Source organism: Xiphophorus hellerii, chromosome 19 (genome assembly GCF_003331165.1).
Source record: "Xiphophorus hellerii strain 12219 chromosome 19, Xiphophorus_hellerii-4.1, whole genome shotgun sequence".
Lineage (NCBI taxonomy): Eukaryota > Metazoa > Chordata > Actinopteri > Cyprinodontiformes > Poeciliidae > Xiphophorus > Xiphophorus hellerii.
Window position 1 is genome coordinate 19,274,266 of NC_045690.1, and position 12,495 is coordinate 19,286,760.

The window sequence follows — 12,495 nt, forward strand, 5'->3', positions numbered from 1 at the left end:
GTAGGTAGTTTTCCCAGGATACGCTAATTTAGAAATTATGTTTATGCTTATTTTGGAGGCAGGAAATGAGAAGTGTTTTTGCTACATTTATGTTTGGCCATGATATATAAAAAGAAAACAAAACAAGGCAACATCTTGTATCTCCTATAACTTATTTTACGTTTTGTAGATGTACTTTGTAATGGAAAAGGTCCTCATGCTGCCACAGGGTGACCATGTTGAGAGAAGTTTGACACAAGTCAGAGCACACCATTCACTGCTGCTAGATGTGGTATAAAGACAGCAGGCATGTTGACCTGGGAGATAAACTGGAGTAATGGGATGTTGGCCTTGGTCTTATTTGCAGAAGAGTTCGCCCACCTGTTCACGTGACTGTTTAGCACCGATTTCTTAATGTGGAGCATAAGTTAAGGGTAAGAAACAAGAATGTGGTCATATGTGGTCCAGAAGTGGTCAGCTGAAGGCCAACCTCCAGATATTTACCCTGTATAGAAAAAATCTAAAAAAACCTTCAGAAGGAACAAATTATCCTGATGTATAGAAAAAACAGAACTTAGCAGGTGTTAAACATTTTCTTCAATAAAGTTTTCTTTTTTATTGTTCTGACGTAATATTCTAATCTTAAATGTCATGTTCTCATTAGAAATAAGTGGATAATCTCCATAATTAGCATTAGAAAAGGCTTAAACACTTCAGCCTTTGTGTAATAAATATGCACTGAATTTCACCAAGTGAATTGCGTTGCTGAAGTTTTCCAATTTTATTCTAATTTATTGAAAAGGACTGTCTGTGTTCAGAAGCGGTCTGTTGCTAATCTTTCCTCCAATGTGTTTTTGGTTTGTTTTTTTTTCTGTCGTGAAACTTTTTGGGCTTTAATAAATCTGCAAAACAATTCAACAAATTAAAGTACATCAGTTTCATATGGAAGCCATTTCTGCAACTCTGATGAAAAGCAAACTTGTATCTATGAAATACTACCCCATTATAATGATAAACTGTCTTCCAGTTATGACTTGGCTATTATAGTGACTTAGCTATCACATAAAAATGACACGGGTATCATTATTACATAATAGCTAAATTAGTTTTCCCAACAACTTTTACCTTGGGTATGAGCTTTCAAATAAGTTATTTTTTTTTTTTTTAATAGTTAACTGACTTATTTAGTTTCCTTTATGCTGCAATGATAAAATAATGTCATTTCCCTCATGGTCATTCTCATTAAATTATTTTATTTTACGTCTTAATGTCTGAGAAGGACTTTTTTTTTTGTGGTCCGGTTAATCTTTCTGAATGCGCAGTCGGTATTACGGTAAAAGAGAGAGAGAGAGGAAAAGAAAAAAAGTAGGCGGGCTTTAAAAAAAAAACCCATGTGCGTCGCTTTTGATTGACATGGCGCAGTCTCCCAGTACGACTTGCGCCGAGCCAGCAGACAGGCAGGACCCGACCCTGGGAATAAAAAAACGCGCAGCCCCGTCTGTTTGAAGATTCTTTTATTACCGCGAGGTGAGTCTTTTTACACTTCTTTACAAACTCCGATCCCTACAGTCACGAAAGGGAAAGACCTCGACGCAAGTTGGAGTCGGCGATTACGACAGTAATAATGGAAAAAAAAAAAAAAAAAAGTTTTCGAAGTGCGCATCTGGGTGTATGGCGTGTGTGTGGGGGTGCGTGTGCGTGAGTTTGGGGAGCCGAGCGCTGACGCCGGCAGTCTGGGCCACTCGGGCCAGCGGCGCGGATGAAGAAGGGAAAACTGTTCCTCTTAACTGTGTGAAAGGCAGAGCGGGAGTGAGGGTGCGAATCGAAACTTTCTGGGTCAGACTTAGGTTCCCGGTTACTTTGAAATAAAGAGGAAGGAGCAGGGGGAGCTGAGATTACGCGAGTGAATGTGTGGGATTAGAGTCTGCTCGCTCTCTGCGGTCCCGATTTCTCGGCTTTCGCGAAAAGAATGTGTTTTTGTCTCCGAAGGCTTCAGATGGAGCGAGTGCGCAACAGGAGAAAAAACGCTCTCCTTTTGACGCGCATTTCTAACAGGATCGCCACTGTTGCGTTGCTTTTTCTTTCCCCTCTCCCCTCTCTGCGCGCTGTGGAAAAACGGCAACATTTGTTAACCTGCCTTAACACATTGTTGTTAGAAAAATATTTTTTGGAACAGAAGATGCTGAGGCAGTCAGATTTGAAAGGGAAGGTTTGGTTGTTGCGAAATCACAGGACTGACGCTTTATGGGGGCATATTATTGCGTTGGATAACTGTTGAGAGCTGGAGGGGGGGGGGGAAGCGTTGCGGCGACTTTCCGTAGAGTTTCTGTGCGGTTGCAGAATGCAGTAAAAAAAAAAAAAAGGCTTTGGGGAGGAAAAAAAAAATCCCAACTCCAGCATATCCTAGCATTCCTTCCAGCCAGTCTGTCTGCCTCCCTCTCTCTGTCTCCCCCTCTCCCAGAAACGACTACGTGTCTGTTTGTGCAGGGAAGACAAGTCCTCCTCTCAGCCTCTGTGATGCAGACGTGGAAATCAAACATTGGCCTCCTGCTCAAAACGATCGATTATCTTGGCTTCCACGTGTCCCTGGAGAGGACAGCTCACAAGCCCTAAAAGTTACCTCATTCCCCCTGTAGGCGCTCCATGCTGCTGGAGGTCTGACTGAGAAGTCAAGGTGCAGATGTCTTGAATTCTTGTCGGCCGGGCTATTTGCCGTGTAATGACGGGACTGAGAGGTTCCATTGTCGGGCTGTCATCATTATCCTTGGAGAGAGACTGGAGAGGGGGGAAGGTTGGGGGGCAGAGGGGGGTGAATGTGGAGCTGCGCATCCCCTGGATCCTGGATCCAGTGGGCATGTTGGAGAGCATAAGTTCTGAAAAGCTGAAGCAAGAGTCAAAGCTAATATCCAGGTTTTTCAACAAGATCCACAAAACCAACTTTTCATATGCTTTGTCACCTTTAGAACAGCAAACCTTTGTTGGTTTTTTTCAGCTGGTTGTGCATTTTTGTAACTTATAATGTCCAATTAGTGCAACCCCCCCAATTAGCAACAGGGTTTCACGCACACAAGCATCTGGTGACATCACATAAGGCATTAGGGAAGTGCCATCCTGCACGTCCATCTTTGTGTTTGCATGCTTTTAGACATTATCCTTCAAAGAGGGTGTAGGTTAATTTGGTTTGTGTAATATACATTTGTTTTTTGCGGGAATAGTTAGACGGTTGTTCAGCAATTCTTACTTTTATTGATTTGTTGTTGTTTTGCGACCAACTCATTTGTGGAAGAAATGACGTTATCTACCTTAGGACATTTCTCATAAATAATAAACCACTTCATACCTAATCCTCTGTTGGATGTTTCATACCAGATTTGACAACCAATGACGGAAAGTAGTTCTCATTCCCCGTTCTGTACCTTTGGAACTTTGGCGTATTTGTGCCAAACTTTTTGTGCCCTTTTATGGTGGGATGTTTTTTTTTTACCTAGCATGCACAAAATCATCATTGTAAAAGTGTTTGCTAACCACTTTGGCTACCAGTGGTTTTAAAATAGTTATGTTAGCAACAGGGTTCACCAATTCATACCTTTGTTTTGTTTTGGTCGTTTTGTATGAAATGGTTCTTCCTGCCGCATGGCCTTTTGCACCCACCAGGAGGTTTTGTAACCATTTTGATAACTGAATTTATTCTTTAAGAATATTCTCACAGTTTAAGGTGAGTGAATGTGATACCTCTCTGGATTTCCTGTTCTTTATGTGATGTCATCCACTCCAATTTGCATGAAGCTGAAATTGCATCGTCTTCCCTTCAATGTGCTTTTTTGTTTGATGTTTTTTTTTAAAAATCAGTTCGTTGTTTAATCCGCCTGTAAAAATCTACATTTCATTACCAACATGTGTTTTTGATGTCTCACTGAATGTGTCGGTGTCTTTAAAACCACATTTCACACATTTATCCTTGTATTTTCTTTTCATGAGGGGAGATTGGGGTGAAGGAGACTCGGAGTAATCCGATCCCAAATATGTGACGTCAGATGACATTCCTTTGGTGAAAAGCTGATGTGGCCATGATGTTTTATACCCCCCCTCCCCACACACACACACATGCTTTTTCTTTTCTTTTTTCTTTAAACCATCTGATATCTGACTTTCTAGGGGGATTGTTGGGGTTGGAAGTTTAGGGAATGAATGAGGTTGGCCTCCAGCTGAAAAGGTGTGTTTAGGTTTAGAGTGCGGAGGAATTCTCTCCTTGTAGAGCATGAATGAGCAATTTATCTGGCTCCCAGAAGTCAGGAGCCTCAACAAGGTTCAGAGGAGTTCAGGAAAGCTTTATTTCGGGTTTACTTACGAGATAATACAGCCATTCATTTCCCTCACTTGTTCTAAAAGGCTGTCTTTTTATTTAACTCCGAGTCTCACTCGGGTTTCAACAGGTAAGAAAGGATTACGCTAGGGATTGGGGAGGCCTCCCCTGGTCCTCAGCCCTCAATTCAGCCATTCTTTGTTTTAAGATTCCTCATTAAAGTCTGCAGCTTGCACTTGAAAAAATAAAGAATCAGTGTCACTGAGCTTTTGTTTTTCTTTTTTTGCTTAACACATGTTTAGTAAGGATTGAATTCCTATTTCCTCAGACGGCTGATGCTGTTGGATTTCAACATTTATACACAGTGCAAGCATTTAAACAAGCTGTGGGACGCTTGGTTGTGTTGATCTGGCATTTTAATTATTTTCAGTTAAAGCTTATTTCTTGTGTGCAACCTCAAAGAGTGCTATTTCTTTTTATGCTTTCATGTCCAATGTATCAGTTTATGGATTGATGACCAGAATCTATTTTTTGTATGAGCAGAAGTAGGCCTGGACCAGTCCAAAATTCCCGCAACATGATAACCATGAGTAAAAACTCCCAATATGTCATTGTATTTGCACATATGTTCAAAATAGAAACTGTAATATACCTGTTAAATTCATTAAAATACATAATAAGGTGGCATATTGGACTCAAAACAGCTTGTGCAGTTGTGATTGGTGCTTTTCTGAAGAGGTACAGGAACATGACCCAAGCAGATTTTATTGCTTTTGTAAGGACATGAGTTTTTGTGATCATAACATTCCCCCCCCACCCCCCCACCCCCACCCCCCTTCCCCCTCATGTGGGCTTTCGATCCAACAGGGCTGAAATTATACCGGAAGTCAAAAAGAACTGTGTTCCGGCTGGAAGATGACAGGGTTTATGAGAATTGACTGGAAGGTTGAGTAAATCCTTACATAAGTTAAAGAGGTCTGTAATTGTTTGAGCTTTTCATGCAGGTGTGACTCACACACTGTGTGTTGATGTATTAGTGTGCCTCTAGGGTATTTTTACTGCTAAAACATTTAACCCAGTTTAAATGATTCCCGCCCCCCCTTTCAATTAAGTGTTTGACTTTGAAGATAGTTCATGATTATTTTTTATTTACTTTGTTAAGTTGCCATTTTTCTTGAGAGAAAGTTGCAATGTCTTTCTATTTAGGGGGGAAGACAATTACTCTAAACTTTTCTCCTCCCTGTTGCATGGAGACTTTTATCTCTAACCTCAGAGACAGTCTGTGTCTCTCTACCTGCACCAGCTTGTGGTTTCCTCCTGGCCCAATAAAATCTCTGGTACGCCTGGACAAAATGAGGTCAGGGAAGGGGCAGGATGATACTTGTCATTGTATGCACACGCTTGTGTCTCTGAATGGTAACCTAGAACATGTTATCCACCGGGTAATGTTACGGAGCAGTGCTTGTGTATCGGGGACAGAGGCTGGAGGTGCGATAGAATTACCCAGTGAATACAACGCTGCCCTGGAAAGTGTGTGAGGGTATGTGAAAGAGGCCAGTGATTGCAAGAAAAAAGGAGGGGAAAAAAAAAAAATCAAGATTATGATAAAAAAATAATCAGTATTTGCATCCTGTTACACCAAGACTAATGATGTGGTGCTGTTCTTTGCATGCTGAACCCCCGGCATAGCCTTCCTGTTATCTGCTGAAAGTCTGGGTCTTTCTTATGGAGTCCTTCATGCACGGCATATGTGGTGTCTTTTAAAAATGCTGCTTGCACTTTTTGTGTTTCTGCTTCTGTGAAAATAGCTAGCTTTGATTCTTCTTCCCTGGGTAAACTGCCCCGCATGGAAGAATCATTGTGGTTACTGGAATATGTTAGGACTTAGTTAAGGAGTCTCCAACTCTTTACCAATTTTTGGTCTATCTCTGAAAACATTATCTGTTGACAACTAATAAATTTACCGTTGGAGATGTGGTGAAGCTCATCAGTTTGTATAGAAAAAAGTAATTGCAAGGCCACATTTTCAATACTGTGGGATCAATATTGCTGCTACTTAAAATGTACAATGTTAAATGTTCCAAATGTGAGGATTTTCCACATTTCAGTTTCTTTTTTCTTTGCTCTGTGTTAATAAATATTTTGTGTTTTATCTACGATTATGTTCAGGTAGTTACGTTTTGAGTACTTTTCCCCAAATAAAAACAATAATCACACAATAATCAACAATAATAAACCCAGATGAAACCCAGTTTCATAATTTAAAAAGTTTTTAAAATGTGTTTTGCAATCTATTAAAATACCATTCATGTGATTAAAATCTATTTAGTGACTTATCTTGTGGAGTAGTCCAGCATTGCCAGTCATGATGTCCCAATTTTTTTGTGAAAAAATTGGGACATTATTTTTTTGTAAAAAAAAAAGTAAAAAGAATTTAATTTTTTTGGTCATTTTTGTCATTATGACAGTATAATATATTATTATGCAAGCAGCATACTGTCAGTATATGACAGTATAATACTGTCAATATTATATGACAGTATAATAATATTATACTGTCATATAATATTGACAGTATTATACTGTCATATACTGACAGTATGCTGCTTGCATACAAGAAATAGCTCATGTTTACAAGAAATAGCTTTTTTTATTTGAAAATACAGTCATGGTGCGGAAAAGTCATATTAATTTATTTAAATTGATAGCTGTCCGTAAATACACTGTAAAACAACAACAACAAAAAAAACCTCTAATTTGTGGTATGATGCTTTCAGCAGTGGTTGCCAGGTTATCGTATAAATACGGATTTTACCATATTTATGTGATAAGAATAAACATGGTGCAGGTAAAAGACGATAATCAGTCATGCTATCTACTAATGTTGAGCAGTTATGGTTGTTAAAAAGTCCTAGTTTTCATCAGAATTTGGTGTGCCGGTATGCCACTTGTCATTTTGTAAGTTATGTAAGTTGCTTATAAACAGCTCTGTCAGTTGTGCCCCCTGTTTTTTTGTTTTTTTTACAGATACAACTGGTGTGCTTTGTTTCTCAGAAAGATTGCCCCCCCCTCACAGTTACTGTATCCAAGGTGCTGCTTGGTCAAGTGAACAAGCCTCTTCCCGCTTCCCTGTGTGTGATGAGAGGTGCCGTGTTGGAGTTGACCGGGCGTTCTTCTCATGTTGCATTACCTATAAAAGGGCTGGCTTCATCTCGCTCGTTCTGCCATCAGTCACTGTGACCGATTGCGCCACTTTACATGTACAGAGTTGATTATGCATAGCTTCGCAGGTGTCGCTGAGAAAGTGACAGAATGTACCAAGTTGGCACTAAAAAGGGAGCGTGTTGGGTAATGTCAGGGTACGGTTATAGGCGGATGAAGGGTGGAGGAGGAGGGAGGGGGCGCTCGCATTTGCTGTTGCGTTTTGTTTCCTGCTTTAATTCATTAAAACCGGAAAGTATTTGTGTGGTTAAGCCATGGGCCTTGCCACATAAACTGTTGCAGGTGTGAAGCACACATAGAAACTTTGCCCTAATTCAAAAACAGCAGCTGCTTATCGGCTGCGTCCTGCTTTCACTTTCCATTTCCCAGCTTTTTCCCCCCTGATTTGTCTCTGCTTGGTCTCGCTCCTGTACTTTCTCTCTCGCGCTCTTCTTCCCTCTGTTCCTCAGGTCCTTTTCTCTGCTCTATGAACGGTGGCTTTTTGTTGAAGTATCCCAGCATCCCAGTGTTTGCTTGGCATAGAGCTGCAATGTTTACCCTCCTCCTCTCTCTCTCTGCCTTCCGTGCCATGCTCCCTCCTTCTTTTGCGTCCCCAGCCCCCTCCCCTCCTTTTTTTTGTTTCAGTTGATAATTTCCACTATTGTTGACAGTTGACTCAAAAGACGATGAAAGAGACCTTTCAGCTTCTCGTCTCAGTCTTTCTCTGACTGTTATTTTCCACTTTTTTTTCTTAGTTGTCATATTTCTTTCATATAGATTAAAAAATTGCTATTGAGGTGCCTGAGGTTTAGTGGTAAAAGACAGAGAGAAAGAGAGAGAAAGCGCGCGTTGTAGGCATGGGCAGGTTAAATGGCACACCAAAGATTAAACAAGTCACTCATACTTTTAACAGTTTCTATATTTAATGAGATATTAGGATTGTTCTTACGCTGTAAAACAACATTTCCCCATTGTCATGTACACAAGGGACCAACATTTTAGAACTCAATTGAACCTTTTTGTTGTCCATCGGATCCTCAAATTTAGAAAAAGTCTTACATTTAATTTTCTTGATGTGAGGTTCTAAAAAGTATTTAATATTTTCCAATCATTTAGTTAGTTACTCCCTCAGTTTTTTCATTTATCACCTTTTCCATCGGATTTGTTGGTCTGGCAGAGTTAGGTTGTTAAATGCGGTTTAGTTCTGGGTGAAAAATTCAAAGATTTAGATGTTGCTCCAAGAGTCATAATGCAGGCTAGCACGTATTTTATCGCAAGGCATTCAGTTTTTGCCCCAAAACAATCGAGCTTGTACAAAACGACTTGTTTAAAACACCATCCTTTGGGAACATATGTTCTGCAACTTTTAGATGCATGCCTGGTCCAGTGCGCAGGGATCTTGTTATACTCATCCCTTGGAATGCTATCAAATTCTCAAGAGTTCTGACTTAGACGAAATTATTGGATTCAGGTGAATTAAACACATGCAAATCTAAACGCTGTAGGATATCGACACCTGAGAACAAGTTTTTGAGACCCTTGGGTGTTAATATCAAAAATCCCTTGTTGACTTATCCTTCAGATTCGGAGTATACATTTAGCAAGGTTTTGTCTGCATAAAAGGATTTTAACAGCTAGCTTAAACCGTTCTCCAGCATATTGTAGCTTTATATATACTGCATTAAAGGTATTGAAGTTTGGGAGTCTTGGTGTTAAAAGCAATCGTTTGCCTCCAAGAGGTTACAAACTTTTGCTTAGCTTGAGATGGTATATAAATTCCAAGTGGTTAAGTTACATTAAGATATGTTTTTTTAATTTGTGTAGATTTCACGTTTAAATCATACTCGTCATAAATAATGTAACAAAATTTATGTTGGTGAAACACGCAAAGGCTTCTCAAATATGGGAATTGTTTGATTTCATGTCACAAATACAGTCAATTGTAAAACATAACACAAATAGAAGTAGGCAATAGCAACATTATGAAGATGCCACGTTAATCTGTGTTATTTACAGAATGATTAGGTAATGATTTTATACAAAAAGGCTATTGGTATAGGTTGCTTGCCAGCTTGTGCTAATAGCTTGGCCAAAAAATATGTGGACTACCCAATCCAAATGTTTTTTTTTCCCCCTTCTGAACCCAAACTGAACTTCCACTATTCGACATCCAAAAGACTTGTGTGCATTCTCCACAGATGGAGATGACTCAGTGCACGACTTCCCCAAAAGCATTCCTGCAGCAAAACAGTGATAAAACGCAGACGAAAGCCCGCACCAAAAAATTACCATGGTAAAGCAGAAATAGTGCCGTTAAGTGCCAGCAATGTGCTGAATGTTTGTGGATACCAGCTGGAGGGGATGCTAATGCACGGTCTGTTGAACTTGGGTCATCCCGGGCCTGCCCGTGCAATTCCTGCGGGCGCATCGTTCTCGGTAATTGTTAGTTGAGAAGAGGCTCACCGCTCTGTTTATGTGTTTATTTAAATGGGAGACAAAGTGAGCCCCTCACCTGTGCATGCCCAGCACCGCATCATCACACATGCGGGGACCATAATGACGCATCGAGTTGACTTTATGTGCCTGTATTAGCATGCCAGGCGTGCTGGTGTTGCTAGCTGGCAGGCCCATGGAAAGTTCCAACGGTTGTTAATGGGTGTTTTCATGCCCGTCGGCGAGTATTTGGAGAGTGTGCCTTGAATGTTGTGCATGGGTCTGTTTGTGTTTATGTGGGATATTTTTTTTTATCCTTAGATGACTAAAATATGATCTGGAATAACAAGCGCCAAAGTAAAGGTTTTGAGCATGTATTAGCTATGCTGGCTTATGGTGTTGGATAGACAGGGCCTGATTTATGGGCTTCTAGCAGAGGAAGTAGCTGCTCTTTTATTCAAACCCACATTTTTTATTGCTTTTCCTTGTTAAACACCCCTACCTCGTCCTTCTCCTCCTCCTTTCTTTGACTCTTTTCTTGGCCTGCAGACACCCTTCGACCCCTCCTTCCCCTTTTGTCGGTGCATATACCCCCACACGTCTCTGCTCCACATACCTGTCATTGCTCCCGTCTTTAATTCTGCCTCTCACCTCCCGACACCACAAGAAATGCTTATGAGGATGAGGATAATCAAAATGCCTCTTTCAGCCCCAGGTGCTGATTTCTGATTTCTAACTTTTGGAAAGCGTTGACATTCTCACGCCAATTCGTCTTTTCTTTGTTAGAGGACGGTTGTTGCAAAACAAGATTTCATACTAAAATAATTTCAGAGTTGACAGTTTGAACTGTCTTTGGCATCTTTTATTAGCAATTACCAAAACACAGATATCCTCTATGTACATTGCCTAGGAAATCTAAATCCTTTCCATAAAAAGTTTAAGTGATTAACAGAGCACATTGACTGTATTCTGTTCATTTTTCATGTTATCTAGCGAAAGTCTTGCGTTCTCTCTTGCTGTCTTGCAGCATTAATGATTTTTTTTTTGGTTCCTTTAGGTTCATTTTTCCAACACCTGAACTGAAAGTATCGGTAGCTAACTTTGAGACGTCTTTGCTCTATTACAACCTCTGCACTGAAGAGTATTGCTCCTCAATTCACTTCCAGCCCTTCATTGGTCACAGCCAGTCAAGCTGAAAATTGGCTGAGCCCAGTCACCATCTGTATTTTCTACATTGCATGACTTAAACATCAGGTACCTGAAAGGCTGATTTAAATTAAGTAAAAACATTTTAAAGGTTTGCCCATGTTTGGTTTGGACACAAAGCCACTCCCCTCCTTTTCCTCACTAGTCCCCTCCTTCCCCTCGGGTCGGACCCCCCACAAATCACTAAAATATTATAAAACTCAGTTCCACGCACACACAGGCAGGCAGGCAGGCAGGCAAAAACACACAAAAGCCACAATCACATCCACACCCCTGAACCAGCGTGTGAAATCCTGAGGCTGATTGAGGAGGAGGAATGTGACCTCCTGACCCCAGGCTGTGGGGATGGGTGTTATAAAAGTGTGTGTGTGTGTTGGTATGTGTGTTTGATGCATGGAATCGAGTGATTGTATATACACTCTCTATTGGCTCTCTATTCCCAGAAGTGTCTTCTCTTTTTTCAACCCAATTCACTTCCAATGGATTAAACACTGATGCTTGCCCCCTTTTTTTCTCCCTTTTGTTCCCATTGCACACTTTCACACCTTTAACATAGCTTTCAATTAGTCAGGGTTTCAAACATTTAAAAATCGTTCTTTCACAATCTGGGTGGTCTTTTGTACGCTCAAAAATTTGATCTCTGAGACTCTCCTGTTTGTGAGAGCGGAAGCAGATTTCTCACATAGGTACGACAAAGTAGTCCTCCTCTCCCCCCCGAGCCTTCACACACAACCTCAAACAGACACACACACTTACCCGTTGAGTGAGCTTTTACATGGCCCATAAAACCGATGATCTGACCTTCTCTTGGGGGTGAGGGGGTGCTTTTGTGTAGCTCTATGATTGTGCATCCCAAAATTGAAAGTTTAGGCATCCGCGTGTCAGTGCGGTGGAGAAAAGAGGGGGTGAATTCACTTCTTGACTCGGCATAACCGTCTTAATTAAGACCCATGGCATCCAGCCCCGGTGGGGCTCAGCATTAGTGGCAGAGGCATGCTGTGTGCAGGCCCAGACGGCAGCAGGTCCACTGGCAATGAATGTGGCCTTATTGTCTGGGCTCTGCGGTTGTCCTCTCTCACTCTTCTTTATTAGCCGCTTGTAATCTAGAGCTGATTACAATGATTGTAGGTCATTGAACTGAAGCGCGAGGTAATACGGGGGGCTTTGAGTCAAAGAGAGTTTTAACATGAACCAGTGGATGTTTTGTGTTGCGGCCCCTGTTGAGATTTTTTTTTTTTAGCAGCATGGTGCGACGAAAGATTTGTAGTTTTAAATTTGTAGCTTAAATTTCATATTAAATAAAGAGAAAGATAACAGTTGCCTGTTGACGTATTATGTTAAAATTTGGTATGTACTAGTTTAAGAATGACGGA

The 12,495-nt window shown here is 40.8% G+C and overlaps 1 protein-coding gene across 1 annotated transcript in view; it reads left to right on the forward strand.

The window, feature by feature from the left end:
- Positions 1 to 1,382: 1,382 nt before the first annotated feature.
- fndc3ba (fibronectin type III domain containing 3Ba) overlaps positions 1,383 to 12,495 on the forward strand; it is a 117,105-nt gene continuing 105,992 nt past the window's right edge. Inside the window, exon 1 of the mRNA XM_032546586.1 lies at positions 1,383 to 1,506. The gene's annotated coding sequence lies outside the window, so the exon portion shown is untranslated. The remainder of the gene's footprint in view (positions 1,507 to 12,495) is intronic.